The sequence below is a fragment of the Leopardus geoffroyi genome, chromosome A1, assembly GCF_018350155.1.
Source record: "Leopardus geoffroyi isolate Oge1 chromosome A1, O.geoffroyi_Oge1_pat1.0, whole genome shotgun sequence".
Taxonomy (NCBI): domain Eukaryota; kingdom Metazoa; phylum Chordata; class Mammalia; order Carnivora; family Felidae; genus Leopardus; species Leopardus geoffroyi.
Genome location: NC_059326.1, coordinates 98,263,390 through 98,277,637, shown reverse-complemented (window position 1 = coordinate 98,277,637; position 14,248 = coordinate 98,263,390). Strand labels below are relative to the sequence as shown.

The window sequence follows — 14,248 nt, the reverse complement described above, 5'->3', positions numbered from 1 at the left end:
ATACTATCACGGAAGTTGAGGTCCCAGAGTTGGATGGCAGTGCTGTTCTCAGCATCATGCACTGTAGTAAAGCTTCCTCCCCTTGTTTTGGTTACTATTGTATGGGGAGGTATTTTGATTACTATCTCATGGGGAGGTATTTTGATTACATCGATATTCTGTTCCTCATCAAACCCCTACAGGCAAGCCTTTAATTGATGGTTCTCACCTGTGCCTACTACCCAGGTGATAGTTGCTAAACAATGATTGTATATTTCATCATTTCTTCTTTATCTATCATTGATAATCTACTCTGAAGTCCTTTTCCTTCTTCCTTATTTATCTACTTATACAAGTGTGGAGTGGTGGATTTCTCTTTTATTCATTAAGTAGCAATCTCATAGTCTCATTATCTATTTTGATGTTTAAACTGTCATACGGTTGGTGAGCTCCTTCAAACTTGCATCTGTTTTTGCTTTTTTTTTTTTGCCATGTTTCAATCAGCCTTTAACCATTTAATTATTTTATGCATAACAATATATTATATGCTAATCTTAATACCCTTGTTTTATGCTCACCAGCTCCAGCTCTATAATCCAAGGAGCCTTGGTTCCTTTTAGTGGAAGATTATTTCTAGAAATCAAATCCAAGTGTTTGGTGTATACATTACTAATAGAGTGTCATAGTTCATGGTCTTTCAGCAAACAGAGTTAGGAAATACAGGGAGCTATAGAGATATGTGTATATATAATTTTTTATGTAATCTATTTGCAAAGTTACATAGATATAAAATCATATTCATATATATATGTTTATGTAAACACACAATAATGCACATAAACCTATAACTCTCAATATCTGGACATTCACAGTCCTGAGCTTTGTAGGTTTACAAGTATTGGTTCTTAAAGGAGCATTACGATACAGCAAGAATCCCACCGATCCTTAAGTTACAGCTACCTCCCTCGTCTGTTGGGGTCTCAGTGCCAAGGGATTAGGGGGCAAAAGCAAGAATCATCATGCTGGCAGGAACCACTGGCTCTTATCAGAAGAAGATACAGCTTCTGTCACCTGAGGAGGGCGGGGAGCCATTTTGGGGCACCAAAGTGAACCATTTGAGTATCTCTTGGTATTCCTCTGTTCATTTTTTAAGTTAAATGGAAAAGTTCAAAAGCCTGAGAAGGATGTGACAAGAACTCAGAGCCCTCAGTGTAGAGGGTCTAGATCTCTCCACCGAGTAAACCACTTAGGACAGCAAAGTTCTGAGAGTGAGGGCAATCTAGAATGTCAGTAGAGGAAGACATTACTTACCACTCGCAGGCCTGAGTCTTCAGTTGTGAGGATTATAGTTTGTACCACTGACCTCTCTCTTAGACATCTCCACCAGGAAAAGAGGCCCACCAGAATGCTGGAGTAGCTGCACAGAGAAGAAGTGGACAAACTGTTACAAACACCGCGTTCTCCCGTTCAGATCCCCCCATGCAGGGCTTTAAAGCTAATTCCCTGCTTTTGTGAGGACGGCCTACTGACAGGTGTCAGTACTTAGTCCTTCCCAGGAATTGCCCATGGCTGAAAGAGAGATCTATCACCCTCAAAAACCTTTCAAATGTATTATTTATTCCACAATTTGAATTATACAAATTAATATATGAATACATTCTCTTCATTAAATGCAACTACAAATAAGGTAATTAAGTTCCTTTAGCTCTACCTTAATACCAGTCACCTTTCCTCTCCACAAAGAAGCACTGTTCTTAGTTTGCATTTATCCTTCAAGACCTTTTTCTACACATGTGCAATTATCCCAGTTCTTATCAGTGACCAACGTAAAATTATACATACACAAACGGATGCGAGCTGAGTTCATGCATGCTTGGTAGGCTGAAGTTTGTATTTCCATGCTTTAACATTCATTTGGGTGCGTTTTCTCATGTTTGATAGGGTATATACCCTTATTGTTTTACAGATGTATGCTATGTTTAAGGCATTAGTATTTATGTTCCAGTTTGCTATTTTTTCCCCACTGTAAGTAAAGAGTATGATAATTTTTGGAGATATTTTTAGGGGTGCCTGAGTGGTTCAGTTGGTTAAGTGTCCGACTCCAGCTCCGGTCATGATCTCGCAGTTGGTGGGTTCAAGCCCTGGTTTGGGCTCTGTGCTGACAGCTCAGAGCCTAGAAACTGCTTCAGAATCTGTGTCTCCCTCTCTCTCTGCCTCTCCCCCGACTCGTGCTCTGTCTCTCTCTTCTCTCTCTCTCTCAAAAATAAACATTTAAAAAGAGTATTTTTTATAAGCCCAAGCAATATACAATATATAATACAGCTAAAATTCCAGAAGTCTATATTTCACAATTTACAAAAGACATTTGAGGGTCACCTGAATGCCTCATTCAGCTAAGCATCAGACTCTTGATTTCAGCTCAGGTCATGATCTTGTGGTTTGTGAGATCCAGCCCCAAGTTCAGGGGGTGAGGGGTGGGGGGGCTCCACGCTAACAGTGCAGAATCTGCCTGGGATTCTCTCTCTCCCTCCCTCTCTCTCTGCCCCTCCCCTGCTTGTGCTTGCTCATCTCTGTCTCTCAAAATAAATAAACATTTTTTAAAAAGAAATTTGAAATCACTGTATTAATGTTAATTTCTTCCGATTATACAAGAGGATTACATTAACAAGTTAAAAAAGAAATCACTTATAATCCAATTATTCTTTCATAATGTTTTAAATGTATATAAAAATAAGAAAAAAAAATTTCCTTTCTCCAGTGTATTTAGTATTTAGTATTGGTATTTAGAAATATCAATACCTTATTCTATCCATACATCTATGTATTTATATATCAACGCATTTTATGTTTAATGTCATAGCTAGAAACTTAGAAAGATGAGAATAAACACACAAACATATGGACACAGCTAATTTTGTTTAGTTTTCTACCAAAAGAACGGAATTTTACAACATGCTTTGTTATAAAGCCTTTATTATAAACTATCTTTACAAGTCAGCATATAAACATATATGTCATTTCCATATGAGTAGCGTTCCATTGCATTAATCCCCCAGAACTGATGTCAATAATGCTTAGGCAGATTTATGCATTTTTGATAGAAAAAAAAACTGTCATTTTGATTTGCATTTTATAGTGTTTATTTTTATAAGATTTTTAAAAATTTTAATGGTTATTTATTTATTTTGAGAGAGAGAGAGAGTGAGAGTGAACAAGTGGGGGAGGGGTAGGATAGTGGGAGAGAGAGAATCCCAAGCAGGCTCCATGCTGTGAGCACAGAGCCCAACATGGGGTTCCATCCCAGGAACCTTGAGATCATGACTGAGCCACTCAGGCACCCCAGATGTTTTTTAGTCACTCCAATTCAACCGTGAACTGTTACTTTTTAACTATTGTCTACTTCTGGTCTAGGCTGTTGAGGTGTTTTTTTTTGTCATATATTTTGTTGCACTTTTTCTATATAGTGAAAATATTACACTTTTTCCTATTCAATTACCTTCTAAATGTTTCTACCCATTTTCCCTTCTAACTTTGTTAAACGGTCTTTAACCATTCAATGTTTTTAATGCTAATGTGCCCAAATCTGTCCATCTCACCCCTTATGGTTTTTGAGGTTTATGTCATGGATGGAAAAGTTTTCCCTACTACAGAATTTATAGTTTCTGTTTTGGTCTACTTTTAGTAATTTTTTTGATCATGTGAAATACGGACAAAGTTTATCTGCTTCCAAGTGAATGGACAATTGCACCAATCCAGTGAATTGAAAAATAATTTTTGGCTCTCTTCCACTCTAACCTCTTTTTTTTTTTTTTCCTTCCCCTCCCCCATGGGTTTCTGTTAAGTTTCTCAGGATCCACATAAGAGTGAAACCATATGGTATCTGTCTTTCTCTGTATGGCTTACTTCACTTAGCATAACACTCTCCAGTTCCATCCATGTTGCTACAAAGGGCCATATGTCATTCTTTCTCATTGCCACGTAGTACTCCATTGTGTATATAAACCACAATTTTTTTTATCCATTCATCAGTTGATGGACATTTAGGCTCTTTCCATAATTTGGCTATTGTTGAGAGTGCTGCTATAAACATTGGGGTACAAGTGCCCCTATGCATCAGTACTCCTGTATCCCTTGGGTAAATTCCTAGCAGTGCTATTGCTGGGTCATAGGGTAGTTCTATTTTCAATTTTTTGAGGAACCTCCACACTTTTTTCCAGAGTGGCTGCACCAATTTGCATCCCAAAGCATAAGAGACTCTTAAAAACTGAGAACAGGGGCGCCTGGGTGGCGCAGTCGGTTAAGCGTCCGACTTCAGCCAGGTCACGATCTCGCGGTCCGTGAGTTTGAGCCCCGCGTCGGGCTCTGGGCTGATGGCTCAGAGCCTGGAGCCTGTTTCCGATTCTGTGTCTCCCTCTCTCTCTGCCCCTCCCCCGTTCATGCTCTGTCTCTCTCTGTCCCAAAAATAAATAAACATTGAAAAAAAAAATTAAAAAAAAAAAACTGAGAACAAACTGAGGGTTGATGGGGGTAGCAGGGAAGGGAGGCTGGCTGATGGGTATTGAGGAGGGCACCTTTTGGGATGAGCACTGAGTGTTGTATGGAAACCAATTTGACAATAAACTTCATATATTGAAAAAAAAAAAAAAAGAAACATATTCCTGAAATCATTGTTGCACCATACACTAACTTGGATGTAACTTAAAAATGGTAATAAATAAATAAATAAATAAATAAATAAATAAATAAATAAAACATGGCTAGTGCAATGGCCTAGATGAAAGATAAGAACCCAAAACAACATGGTGATGGAAGAACAGAAATGGAGGGGTGGATTCCACAGATATTTGGGGGCAATTAATCTGTATAACCAATTTAATAGAAGTTGTAATATTATAATAAATATGTATTTCATCTTTGTTCCTGGTTCCTGGGACTGAGCTCCTACAACTCTTGTAATCTGTAACTCTTGTCAACCCAGTTACATCTTTTGTTACTTATAATAAACCACTTCCAACCATAAAAAAAAAATAATAATAATTTTTTCCCAATGATACAAAATACATTATCATACCCTAAAGTACCCTTCTATATCTTATTTTGTTTATATAAAAGGGTAATATGATGTCTTTGGGGTTAAAAATGGTATGATGGTAAACTCAAAACTTTTACAGTGGAAACACCTGCATCAGGCGTTGTCACTGCAAATATGTAACTTGATCTAAATCTGTTTCCGTATCCTTCAAATGGGGATCCTACCTTCCTCCTAGGGTTGTCTTGAAGATTCAGTGACCTAAAAGTCAATTGCCTGAGGCATGGCATGTGCTAGGAAGTTAATTCCTGTGGGTCCTCTTTCCCCATTTCCTTCTACTCATTCTAATAAACAGCTTTTATCAGGTTCTTCCAAGTAATATACTTGACGTTGGCTCATTCTAGTGGAAAACTTGAGGTGCAAATAACACATCCAGAAGTTTAGAAATTCTATGAGTCCCTCACCCCTAAATTTTATTTTCCTTTGTAGTTGCCACTATAGTGAAATAATATTCATAGCACCTTGTCTCTGGGGAATCACAGGAGCTTACTGTAAGTGAACTAAAGAGTGGATGACTTTTAGTTCAGCACACCTATCACATCATTTTCAAGTACAGGAGGCTTCTTAACAAACCTGCACTCTATAATAGTGTTTCATTTCTGCTAAGAAGTCAGTCTTCCCCAAACTGTTCTATTGATAGCACAAAGAATCTCAGTGTTCCAGAAGGTGAAACAGAGGTGGAAGTTGTCAGAGGAGTTGGTGATGGCAAATACACAGCATTTCAATGATACTGATGGTGTTCATAATACTATGAAGAAGTCCTTAACAATTAATAGGAAAAAGTGTTATTAATTATACTTTCAATAATGGATGTAATATGGATTTTAGTATTAAAAAACATATAAAATATGTGGTTACATATTAAACAGGGCAATTAAAAGAGAAGGAAAACCAACAGTTGACATCTTTGTTCCATGTTTTAAACAAGGTGAGGTCAACACGTATTCCATGAATGTCTTGCTATTGCCAGGTACTGGGCCAGGCTCTAGAAGTTACAGTCTTAGAAAAATACACCTTTACTGGATTTTTCCAGAAATACTATAAATTATAATTTCATATTAGTTTGCAAGGCTTGGGAAAGATTCCATGCAGCTCAAAATATATGTGATATAAATGACTAAACATGAAATGATATTAACAATTTTTAATTATGATAATGGTATCTGTGTTCTCTATTTTTAAGAGATAAGATACTATAATATTTTGGTTTTATTTAAAATAATTCAGTTTTTTGAAGGGGTAGAAATGGGAGTACAGGTGAGACAAGATTGGACAGGTGTTGGTTATTACTGAAATAGCATAATGGGTACAAAGAAATTACCACGATTTTTGCATGTATTTGAAATATTCTCTAATAAAAATTGTTAATGATGTGATACCAAATAAATCCACAAATATCAGTGGCTAGATCACCTATCATAGTCCATATAGAAGAGTAATTCCTTGTATCATCATACAAATTCACTCTAATTAAGATTTTTCAGATTCAAAATCCAAGCCCTATCGCTCACTAGCTATGTTTTATTAGCCAGGTTAATTAAGCATTTTGTGTCTTGATTTTCTTATTTGTAAAAATCATTATAAGATTATTGCAATCATTGTGGTGCCTGGGTGGCTCAGTCAGTTGAGTGTCTGACTTAGGCTCAGGTCATCTCACAGTTTGTGAGTTCAAGTCCTGTGTCAGGCTCTGTGCTGACAGCTCAGAGCCTGGAGCTTCCTTCAGATTTTGTGTCTCCCTCTCCCTCTGTCCCTACCCAACTCACACTCTATTTCTCTGTCTCTCTCTCAAAAATAAACAAACATTAAAAAAAATCTTTAAAAAGATTATTGCAATGACTAAATCAGTTCATCCCATGTATTGCTTAGAAGTAGTTGGAATATTGTAAATACTAAATATTTGGTTGCTATTTTTATTATGCAGTGACAATAGTTATATTTGGTCTCCAAGTGCATCATTTAGATAAGAAATACTGACAAATTACTCCATGGATTATTAGGCTTCCAACAATCACAATTTACCTGTCTTGTTAAATATCATCTGGTTACTCAAAGTCTTATTCTATGTAACAGTGAGAAGCAATAAATCCCTAAGTTTATATTATTAAGTTATCAAGCTCAATTCTTGAAATAGTGGCAAAAGATTAAAAGCAATTTAGACAATCCGAGAAAAGAAAAACACTAATTCAGGCTCATACGTTGTCTAAATAAATGGAAAAAGAAAGAAAACAAAATATATGATATATAGATAACACGGATAGGACTACTGTATTCACTTTGAGGCCCAGTAACCAAAAACTACACAGGTAAAATCTCAAAGCTACCAAATGGTAGTATTTCATGTCAAAAAAACTTATCCAAGAAAATGCTTTTATTACTTATTGATTTACTTATTGATAAACATAAATCAACAGGCTATATTAGTTTATGTAGATATTCTTTTTATACTTAATAAAGATCTAGCCTTAAAATGTGGTCAAATTTGTCAAATAATTTCAAATATGTCAATATCCATGATAAATCCTAAAATAAAAATTACTTTAATGTTTATTTATTTTTGAGACAGAGCATGAGCAGGATAGGGGCAAAGAGACAGACACAGACAGACAGACAGAATCCGAAACAGGCTCTGAGCTGTCAGCACAGAACCCAAAGCGGGGCTCAAACCCACAGACCGTGAGATCATGACCTGAGCTGAAATCAGACGCTTAATGGACTGAGCCACCCAGGCACTCCCATAAAATTACTTTAAAAATCAGCTGAACAGGGGCACCTGGGTGTCTCAGTCCATTAGGTGACTGACCCTTGGTTTCCACTCAAGTCATGATCTCACAGTTGGTGGGTTAGAGGCCTGCCTCAGGCTCTGCAGCTGGCAGCAATGGAGCCTGCTTAGGATTCTCTCTCTCCTCTCTCTGTCCCTCCCCTGCTCACACTGTCTCTCTCAAAATAAATAAAAAAAATTTTTTTAAATTATTAAAAAATTAAAATTCAGCAGAACATATAAAGCAAGCATGAACAAAATTAAGAGGATGTACACAAAAAGGATAATGTGACATCCAAAATTAACAGTCAGGACTACCTTTAAATGAGTGCTTACAAACTAATGTGGTTCAAATCTAAGTGCTCTTGATGATAACCCCAATACGTGAAATAAAAGTGGTAGACACTGGCAAACTCGGTTTCCACTTACTTGGTGAATCTAAACAGATTCAAATTCAGTTATTTTCAGCAGAGTGAACCAGCACACATTTGGACCAAATAGTACTCATAAGTCACTTTGCAATCTGTCTTAGTGCAATATATTGATATAAAATCAACCTGTATCCATACAATTCAAAAGCCTCTTTCCAAGGATAAAATATCTATATCCATCATGGATACTGAAACCACTCACATGAATTATCTCTTTGGAATAATATTTTAGTGGGTTCCTACTTGTTTCTTTGCTTATAATCACATGAGCTTCCAATCTCTCCCCAGTATAGCCTAAGGTGCTATTTCTGAGAACCCAGTTTGGATTCCACAATTTGCTTTAAATGCTGAGAACACTGCAGAAGTGTTCTCAATCAACATTCTAGCTTTTTCTCCAGCATTTCCCACACCTGCTTCCATCCTTTGAGTCATGGTGAAGAACTTATACTGCAATTTTCCTCATGTCTCAGGCTAACTCACTCACTGGTGTTTTGTATACTGTTCCCCTTCCCTCCTCTACTTGATTACATCCTACATTTATTCAACCTCCAATGCATGGGTCACATCACCTGCCCCCCCCCCCCGTCTTAGCTGCACTGCACATGCTCCTAAATGTCCCTACCATTCCCTACTCCTACTTCTTCCATGTCCTTTATTATGTTGTTTGTACTCCCTCAAGATTGCAATTTCTTATCTTTTATTTCTGTATTCTCAACTTTGTGAACAACACCAGGCACACAATTACACTCAATAATGTTTCCTTGAATAAATTAACCCATTAAAGAAGCAGAACACAAACCAAGTCTGCTCTATTCTGCATGCTGCTCTTTTTTGTTGAATTTGTTAAAAACAGTATGGTTTTCATTTTTACTTAAGCATATAGATACCATGTTTTAAAACTAACCAAGTATACAACTACAGAAGGAAGGAATTATTTCTTCTACCTCACTGGAAACAAGACTACTACCAGCAAATTGAATACTGATTGCCTACATCTATAGAAGCCAAATGTAAAGGAAAAAGGTTTTGTGTGAGGATTCTTACATGAAAGCAATAAATATGTACTGGTTTACTTGTCGTCTAATTTCAAAACTCCTCTATGATAAAATCCACTAATTAAGAAATTCTCTTTTTCCAACAGCAAGGACATATTGTCATTTCACGGGTGTCTTGTTTCATCTTTTTTTTTTTTCCCCCACAGTGAGCCTTGAACTTCATTATTGTGTTTCCAAAGAAGTTTTTTTCCCCCATATTATTTTATATGACCTACCCATTCTAATTGGCAAACCCAAATAGTTTTTTTTAATTCCTGAGAAGACACAAAAATATGTCTAATTATGTCACTCATTGTCATTTTGGGTTGAATTCAGAAGCACCTCATATTTGGGATCAGGGAGGTGGCAGAATTGTCATTGCTTACTGATGTCAATGCCCTCAGGGCCATCTCTGTTTAGTTCACCTTTGCATCTCCATGGAAACGATTTTTTTCTCCATTTCCAGAAAATAAATCGTGGGGAACACTTATTGTGTTCCCATGGAGATCTGGAAGCCCATATTAATCTTCTCCTTTGAATAATAACCAAATATGTGATTTTCTCTCTTTTAAAAGGTAAATAAGCATCCATGAATGTTACATAAATTAAAAAATCACTGGAAGCTTAAAAATGAAAATAATGAACAGATAAAATAATTGAAGATGGGAGTTTATACTAGAAAAAGTTAACATTAAAAAAAAGGTAAAGAAAATCAGAGTCTACCTTAAAATTATCTTTTTTTTTCTTTAAAGCACACAGAACATCAACTTGATATTTATAGGCCAGAAGGTAGAAAGGTGGAAGAGAAGTTGTCATGTAAACAGAAATAAAGAATTTCTTTGAACTACTGGAAAGTAATAATTTACTCCTTATGAGACTGGTTCACATAGTCAAGTCAAGCTGCCTTCACACAGGCAACATGAGTAGGCTTATGACCAGTCATAGCAATTTAAAGAACTGCATACATGTCCTTGCCTGGTCTAACATGAATATGCTACTCAGGTAGCAAAAATGAGCATTTGGCTCAAATGTTTTAAACATTTAAAGGGAATAAAATATTGGAAGACGTTAACTGTAGAGGTATTGTACAGGGTATGCCTGAATTATTGGTATATTCGTGTCCAGAGGAGAAATTAGAATGGAGGTATTTATGATTCCTATCCTGTATTCATTATGGGTGTGTTCCAAAATTCTCCGCCTAAGTCCTAAAACATTTAGCCTGAACAAGCTCAGGCTTTAAGTATAGCAGCACAGTGGCATCAACCTCTCTAGAATCACAGGGATACCCGGGATAATCAGCAATGCTAGACAGTGGCAAAGTGGCAGAGGAAAATGGGAGAATAACCAACAGATATCCTCTCCCATTCCCAGCGTTGGGCATTCTTTCCTCTGTATTCCTTAAGCACCTGTGCTGGTGTGTATAGTCGCAGAAAACACATTGTATTATAATGATTTACTTACTGCTTCCTTTATTTTATCTGCAGATCTTTAACAACTAGCACAGTGGTGGATACAGAGTAGAGGGGTACATAAGTATTTATTGCTATTGAATCATGTTTTTAGAAGTGGAAGTGTCCTTAGATTTTTTAAAGGTGGATATAAAAAGATCGGAGGTGAAATGGTGAATCTGAAGCCACAGTTGGTTCCAGAAAGGAATTTAGGAGCAAGTTGTAGAACCCCTAATTTTGTATTCATTAAACATTTCCCCTTACATGCTTACTAATATCTTTTCATTTTCCCAAGTGAGTGAACTGTACAAAGCCTCACCACTAGGACTCACACACATTCCCTCTTAATAGTATACTGGTGGTTCAGGCAGTTAAAAACACCTTTACATGCAGAGCCTTCTAAATAAGGACTCATCCTAGAGAAACAGTGTGGCAAGCTGAACCCAATAATAAAATTGAAGTCATGAGATGTCAATCCTCTAGATTTGTTAATGTTCCAGCCTTAGTTCTAGATGAAATATTGTGAAAGGTTTAAATAACTGAGTTATTTTTCACTCTTTGAAAAATTGACATATAATAAATTGCACATATTTACAGTGTACAATCATGTAAGTTTCAATGTATAGACAACCATGAAACCATCCCTCCTCCAAAGTTAGTTCATGTTCAATTATTTTCCCTAGTGTCTCTCTTCCATTTGCCTCAGGGAGACATTGATAAACATACTGTCACTATAAATTAGTTTGCATTTTCTAGAATTTTTATTGTTTGCAGTTTTAGAATTCCATACAAACAGAAGTAGACATTATTTATTTTTTGTTTGTTTTTTTTTTTTTCACTCAACTCAATTCTTTTTAGATTCTCCCATGTTATTTCTTGCATGGAGAGCTATATACCAATAATGAAGCAACAGAAAAAGAAATAAAAAAAATTAATTCCATTTACAATTGCACCAAAACCAACAAGGTACCTAAGAATAAGTCTAATCAAAGAAGTAAAATATCTGTACTCTGAAAACTAAAGAGGAAGTCAAAATTTCACTCTTCACAGATGACATGATACTCTATGTGGAAAACCCAAAAGACTCCACCAAAAAACTCTAGAACTGATACATGATTTCAGCAAAGATATAAGATACAAAATCAATGTAGAGAAATTGGATGCATTTCTATACACCAATAATTAAGCACAGAAAGAGAAATCAAGGAATCAATCCCATTTACAATCGCACCAAAAACCATAAAATACCTAGGAATAAACCTAACCAAAGAGGTGAGAAATCAATATACTGAAAACTATACAAAGCTCATGAAAGAAACTGAAGAAGACACACAAAAAAAGGAAAAATATTCCATGCTTATGGGTTGGAAGAACAAATATTGTTAAAATGTTGATACTACCCAAAGCAATCTACACATTCAATGCAATCCATATCAAAATAACACCAGCATTATTCACAAAGCTAGAAGAAACAATCCCAAAATTTGTATGGGAAAAGACACCAAATAACCAAAGTAATGTTGGAAAAGTAAACCAAAGCTGGAGGCATCACAGTTCTGGACCTCAAGCTGTATTACAAAGCTGTAATCATCAAGACAGTATGGTACTGGCACACACACACACACACACACACACACACACACACACAAACACAACACAAAAATAAACAAAAAACAAACAAACACAGATCGTTGGAACAGAATCAAGAACCCAGAAATGGACACACAAACGTATGGCCAATTAATCGTCAACAAAACCGGTAAGAATATCCACTGGAAAAAACACAGTCTCTTCAGGAAATGGTGGTAGGAAAACTGGACAGCAACATGCCGAAGAAAGTACTGTCTTACACCATACACAAAAATAAATTCAAAATGGATAAAAGACCTAAATATGAGAGAGGAAAGCATCAAAATCCTAGAGGAGACCACAGGCAGCCCCCCCTTTGACCTTGGCCACAGCAACTTCTTACTAGACACATTGCAGTAGGCCAGGGAAACAAAAGCAAACATGCACTCTTGGGACCTCATCAAGATAAAAAGCTTCGGCACAGCAAAGGAAACAATCAGCAAAACTAAAGAAACAACCGATAGAATGGGAGAAGATATTTACAAGTGACATATCTAATGGGAATGAAAGCTGGTGCAGCCACTCTGGAAAACAGTATGGAGGTTTTTCAAAAAACTAAAAATAGAACTACCTTATGACCCAGCAACTGCACTACTAGGCATTTATCCACATGATATAGGTGTGCTGTTTCAAAGGGACACATGCACCCCCATGTTTACAGCAGCACTATCAACAGTAGCCAAGTATGGAAAGAGCCCAAATGGATGGATGAATGGATAAAGAAGAGGTGGTATATACATACAATGGAGTATTACTCGGCAATCAAAAAGAATGAAATCTTGCCATTTGCAACTACATGGATAGAACTGGAAGGTATTATGCTAAGTGAAATTAGTCAGAGAAAGACAAAAATCATATGACTTCACTCATATGACGACTTTAAGAGACAAAACAGATGAACATAAGGGAAGGGAAACAAAAATAATATAAAAACAGGGAGGGGGACAAAACAGAAGAGACTCATAAATATGGAGAACAAACTGAGGGTTGCTGGAGGGCTTGTGGGAGGGGGGAATGGGCTAAATGGGTAAGGGGAATAAGGAATCTACTCCAGAAATCATTGTTGCACTATATGCTAACTAATTTGGATGTAAATTAAAAAATAAAAAAAATAAAACAAGTTAATTAAAAAAAAAAGAAAGAAAATCTATCTCCCACTTGTCACATAAGGTTCAGGACACTAGGAGACATACGCTGTCCACACGGCACAAAGTAGATAATGATCACAAGGGACTGTGTATCAGCATGCTTGTCTTGGGTGGTACTTACTCAACCTGTAAATTTAGGTAAAAGAATTTGACCATTGTTAACATATTGCTAGGAATTAAACTCTAAGCAAGAACTTCCTGTCATTCTTCCTTTTAAAAAAATAGTATGAACTTAATTTAAGAATAGTCTATACTGAGCATAACAAATGATGATCATGTACAACTACTTCTAAATCTATGAAACTGAAACAAAATACCAAAATAAACTGCATTATGAAAAGCTGATGGAGATCCAAAAGTCTATCTGTAATCCCCCATTTCTTTTTGTTTTTATCCAACAACCTCACTGCTGTTACTAATGTTATTCTTTTTAATGGCATAACTGAGAACTTAAAAAATAAATTTATAATAAGAAAAAGAAAGAAGAAAAAGAGGAACCAGATAAGGTATCAGCATGACTTCTCAATGGGAAAACTAGAAGTTTGACAGGCAGTAGAATAACACCTTCAAAGTTCTGAAGGAAAACTACTAACAACTTAATATTCTATACCCAGTCAAACTACCAATCAAAATCAAATATGAAGGTAGGCCGAAGGTATGTTCAGACAAGAAAAGCCTTCAAATCTTTACCCCCCAGATAACATTTCTGAGCAAGCTACTGGGAGATCTCTC

The 14,248-nt window shown here is 36.3% G+C and overlaps 1 long non-coding RNA gene across 1 annotated transcript in view; it reads right to left on the bottom strand.

Annotated features, from left to right (window-relative positions):
* LOC123602280 overlaps positions 1-1,396 on the bottom strand; it is a 250,199-nt gene extending 248,803 nt beyond the window's left edge. The window contains exon 1 of the long non-coding RNA XR_006714436.1: positions 1,291-1,396. This is a non-coding gene — a long non-coding RNA (uncharacterized LOC123602280). The remainder of the gene's footprint in view (positions 1-1,290) is intronic.
* Positions 1,397-14,248: the final 12,852 nt, after the last annotated feature.